The sequence below is a fragment of the Crinia signifera genome, chromosome 1, assembly GCF_055691185.1.
Source record: "Crinia signifera chromosome 1, ASM5569118v1, whole genome shotgun sequence".
Taxonomy (NCBI): Eukaryota; Metazoa; Chordata; class Amphibia; order Anura; family Myobatrachidae; genus Crinia; species Crinia signifera.
Window position 1 is genome coordinate 322021977 of NC_139217.1, and position 6000 is coordinate 322027976.

The window sequence follows — 6000 nt, forward strand, 5'->3', positions numbered from 1 at the left end:
GACCAACGTTTCGAGGCAGGTTGCCTCTTTATCAAGGTGCTCAAAAATACATAACCAAACAATATGTGTACAAGCGTGACTTAAATACCTGTCTCAGTCCTGTCGGGGCTCGCGGCGTAGAACAGCGTCTCCGGCGTCTAACAGTGACGTCACCCAAGTTGCGTCCCCGCCGGGAGTCCCGAAGGAGGGATAGATTTTCTGCAAAGGAAAAACAACAAAATAAGTGACAATGTTAAATTATGTCCGATGTGCACTGTGGTCAGACCATCTAGTGTATGCATGAATAGAAACGACAATATAAAGTGCTGTGTGCTTGCTGTGGAAGCGCTGCCAAAATGGCGGCTGATTTAAAGGGACAGTGCTAAAACATCAAATAAGTGAAAAAAGTTAAAAAAGTTAAAATCAAAGTGCATGTCAATCTAACACATCTATCAGTTAATGTAAATACATCTGTATAATAAATATATCACTACTGGATCAGTGGTACCCCCCACATTGGGGACTGGTGTCCACTGTCAACATGAATAATGCACCGAGACGTGCCTAGAATATTGTGGGCAACAGAAAAGATGATGATGCATGACATTTATCACTGATGTTATAAAAAGTTGGATAACCCCGCATGATCATTAAGACCCCTAGGGGTCAATGTGTCCAACCGGAAGATCCATCGGCTTTCAAGTTGGAGAAGCCGCAAGGATCTGTCACCCCCTCTGCGAAGTTGAACACTCAAATTCTAACCAAGGTCTTCCCCCTTTAGGGGCACGCCAGGCTACACATGCAAATCAAGACCCCGGAGGTTCACGCGTCGGGGGGGACAGAACAAGAGGTCGGGGTGCAAAGACCCGCTTCCAACCCCCACGCCATCCCAAGAAATAACCTTCAATCTATCTTCCCGCTCCCTGTCCGACACAGAAAAACAGGTACTATCAATGGGACTCAAATTTGTGCCGACTACGAAAACTGACCCATTCATGATGAAAGTAGAGCAGTTTAGATTGAATCGGCAATTGAAATTAAGAGAATATTTCCAATCTAAACCCTTAGATCCTTTGTCGCAACAGATACCTCTACCATACCCCAAAATATTGAAAAAGAAATCCAAATTTGAGCCCCAGACGTTCAACCATTCCTTAAAAACTTTTGCACGTCTAGTGGAACAGGATATCGGCACAGTTTTGAACAATCCTCCTACATCTAGATCGAACCTCTCCAAAATACAGTGGCAGGCCTTGAAAAGTTTGAGCAATGATCCTTCCATAGTAATTCGCCCCGCTGACAAAGGCGGGGGCACGGTTATTATGGACACAGTGGATTATGTTCATGATCTAAATTCCCAATTGCAAGACTGTGAGACTTATTGTCCATTATCTAATGATCCCACTAGGGAGTACAAGCTTGAATTGGACAATATCCTAAATAAAGCATGCAACGATGGCATCATAGACACGGACACGAAGGATGCATTAATTGTACCATTTCCTGTTGTGCCAATCATGTACTCCATTCCAAAAGTGCATAAAGATGCCAGAAAACCCCCGGGCAGACCAATTATATCCGCCCGGGGTTCTCTGTATCAAGCCATTTCTGTTTATTTAGATTATTTTTTACAGCCTTGTGTTCAAAACGACAGTGCTTATTTGAAAGACACTAACATGTTGTTGCATAAATTGTTGTCGGTTATAGAACTTCCCCCGGACGTTGTTATGGCCACTATAGACGTATCCAGCCTGTACACTGTGATTCCACATCAGGCAGGCTTGGATGCGGTGGAACAGCTTATTTCCAACAGCGATCTGTACAAGGGACCATCCATACCTTTCTTTATGCAACTGTTAGAACTAACCCTCAAGAGGAATTATTTCCGTTTTAACGGGAAGTTCTTCCTGCAGTTAAGGGGGTGCGCGATGGGGTCCTCAGTGGCCCCATCGCTCGCCAATTCTTACATGTTCGGAGTAGAACAAAAATTGTTCACCCATAATGCACAGGTCAATGAACATCTCATGATATATACCTGAGATATATCGACGACCTCCTGGTCTTTTGGTCAGGGGGCCGCGAACAGCTGGAAAATCATATTTTGGCCCACAATGCCACCGAATCTCCAGTAAAGTTCACTTACTCATTAAGTTCAGATTCGGTTCAATACCTGGATGTTGATATTCGCATCCAGGATGGCAAAATCAACACGGCCTTATTTTCAAAATTAACAGACAGAAACAACACACTTCTGGCTAATAGTTTCCATCCCACCCCCCTCAAAAAGGGACTCCCTTTTTCACAGATGTTGCGGGCTCGCCGCATCTGTAGCCAACCAGCCAGCTTGGAAGATACTCTCAGCAAAATGTGCACAAAATTTGAGGAAAGGGGATATTCTGCCAGCGAGTTACAGTCCACAAAGAGCAGAGTGTTGATAATGACCCGTGATGAGGCCTTGGCCCCTAGGACCCTTAAAAGACAAATAGATGATAAAATCATCTGGGTCAATAAATATCATCCTGCTAGTTCTAAAATTAAAAAAGTCATCAATTCCCACTGGCCGATTGTCACATCAGATCCTAGTTTGCCAGCCTTGCACGATAAAAAGATCATGAATTCCTACACACGTGGCAAGAACTTAAAAGACTATTTGGTTAAAAATGATGTCATTTTTCCTCCCATCAACAACCCCACTTTTTTAGGGACACCCAAATTAGGGTGCTACAGGTGCTGCGGCTGCACCACCTGCAGCTTTATGATCCCAGGGGATTCCTTCCATCACTCACATACGGGGAAGAAATTTAAAATAAACCATCGAGTGGGGTGCAGCACCAAATATGTCATTTACTTGATTTGTTGTCCCTGTGGATTCCATTACGTGGGAAAAACTGATCGAATGTTTAAAGAAAGAGCTGCAGCTCATCGATCAGCCATCAAAAAAGCCATTGCCTCAGGTCACAGCGACCAACCTGTCGCACGCCATTTTGTAGAGGCCCGACATAATTTAACCACCCTGCGACATCGCATTATAGACCATGTACCCCCCCTGTCCAGAGGGGGTGACAGATCCTTGCGGCTTCTCCAACTTGAAAGCCGATGGATCTTCCGGTTGGACACATTGACCCCTAGGGGTCTTAATGATCATGCGGGGTTATCCAACTTTTTATAACATCAGTGATAAATGTCATGCATCATCATCTTTTCTGTTGCCCACAATATTCTAGGCACGTCTCGGTGCATTATTCATGTTGACAGTGGACACCAGTCCCCAATGTGGGGGGTACCACTGATCCAGTAGTGATATATTTATTATACAGATGTATTTACATTAACTGATAGACGTGTTAGATTGACATGCACTTTGATTTTAACTTTTTTAACTTTTTTCACTTATTTGATGTTTTAGCACTGTCCCTTTAAATCAGCCGCCATTTTGGCAGCGCTTCCACAGCAAGCACACAGCACTTTATATTGTCGTTTCTATTCATGCATACACTAGATGGTCTGACCACAGTGCACATCGGACATAATTTAACATTGTCACTTATTTTGTTGTTTTTCCTTTGCAGAAAATCTATCCCTCCTTCGGGACTCCCGGCGGGGACGCAACTTGGGTGACGTCACTGTTAGACGCCGGAGACGCTGTTCTACGCCGCGAGCCCCGACAGGACTGAGACAGGTATTTAAGTCACGCTTGTACACATATTGTTTGGTTATGTATTTTTGAGCACCTTGATAAAGAGGCAACCTGCCTCGAAACGTTGGTCACCTATTTTGGTGTGGTCTCTTCATTGCGAGTGCCGCCGCCCCCCACCCCCCTTGCAGATTGACAGCTTCATGCTGTACCGTGGACGGGCACCGCATTATTCATCGTTACATATCTACAACAGGATTGCTTGGAGTGCCACCATCCCCCCTTGCATATATATATATATATATATATATATATATATATATACACATACATATATATCTATATATATATATAGATATATACATACAGGGGCGTCAACAGCAGTGTAGACCCCTGGGCATAGCAATGTATTGGGGCCCCTACCGATCCTCCAGCGGTAGGGGTGGGGGAAGCTTTGATGTCCCACGGGTAGTAGGGGGTAATATATCAACCGCTCAGCTTGTAGGGCCTGGAACAGTAATTTCCACCAAATACCCCTTTACTGCACAGATGGTGGGAGATGGGGTGGGAGAAGGGGGCATTGGGCTGAATGAAGGGGCCCTGATACATAACTTCCATGGTGGAAGAGGATGTATAATATGCAGAGGAGGGGTGTAAAGTGGAGTGGGCTTATTATTCATAATTTTCTGGTGGGAGGACAGCTTGCTTGACTGCAGATATCTCCAGTTCCCGGAAATAAATGTCTTAGATTTTAATGGAATTAAAAACTAGAGAATCCCACCTACCAAATGCTATTGGGGACTAGGGGATCAAATTTCAGGAGGCAGAGCAATCTGCCAACGAGAATATAAAACTGCATACCAGGTGTGTGGAGCTGGAGCAGTAACCAGCTGCTGGAAGGCTAATATCTCTGGTTCTTGGCACAGTAGAGACAAGCTGCTAGTGTTCATCAAAGGGGGAGAGTCCCAGCTTTTGGAATATACCCTCAGAAAAACTCTAAGTCAGAAAGAACCTGAAATATCTGACTGGGAAGAGCAATTAACAGGCTTGGATGGGACCACTGCTTTGAAGTCAGATATCTCCGGTTCCCAAGAGCCGATTTTCAAAATTCTTGCACCCATGGAAAGAGGGGACCCTCAGCTTTCAGACTAGGGCACTTAGACTCATGGGGGGGTTTCTGGGTACTCAGAAACCCCCCCTGCGTGCGCTACTGCCACCCCCCGCCGCCGCCCCGTCAAGCACCCCCCCCCGGCCGCCCTGTCGCCTATGCTAACCCCCTCCCCCGCAGTCTTACCTATCGCGCTGGTCCCGGCGGCTCCGTTCTTCTGCTGAGGACCACCACAAAATGGCCGCCCCCGTACAGCAGACAGTTTCAGAGAACTGTTTGCTATATGGGGGCGGCGATTTTGTGGTGGTCCTCATCAGAAGAACGGAGCCGCCGGGACCAGCAAGAACGTAAGTCTGCGGGGGATTGGGGGGGTAACTATAGCACCGCAGCCCCCAGCGCCCCCACATGCACAGCGCCCCCACGTGGTGGCGGGGGCAGCGGTGCTATAGTTACGCCCCTGTAGGTAGTAGTCCATGGGGTAGATGTATTATTTGTCTTTATGTGTGCTGATACCGCTTCTCCTCCATGTGTTAAGCAGGAGATGTGCACTACATGACAGGGGTGCAATAAAGTTTTTGTTTTCTGCACATCGAGATGCCGATGTCGGTCTTTTGACTTCCCGCATCCCAAACACCGGGATGCCGATCCTGCACATGCACAGAGCCAATGGACTTGCATACATCTCTGAATGATGTCGCATGCACGGTTTATGCTTCAGTCAGCAAAATATTTATCCTCAAAAACAAACGTAGAAACTTACCAAGTTCCATTATTTCCATTCTGCGTTACATATTTCTTGCCAGTGAATCTTTTACTTTATATCCATTGTCTAGATTTTATTTAGAGGGCAATATCTTGATTAAATATGTTCTAAAGGTCATTCTTCCCATCCTGTGGTTACAAATTCAGTTTTATTATTCTAGTATATTGCACAACATGCTGTTTGAAATATTTAGTCAATCATGTGAGTGCCTTCAGAACATGACACGTAAATAAATGAAATCAGATGACTGTCAGGTATTGCCCTTCTCCTCTTCCAGGAATCTGGCTCCCACACATCTAGAACAGCTGTCAGAATATTTGACTTTGTAAACTGTTAAACCGTGTACCTCCTCTCCCTCTTCTGATTAAGGGTGATCAATAACATGACCTTAAGTTGAATGTCCCTGACTTGTGACACTACTATGTTGATTTCTCTTTGGCACAAATCTCTGTGTTCAGTTCTTGAGCCAATGTCCTTAGACAAACAATAACACATATCTGTGAGAAGCTGTTCACA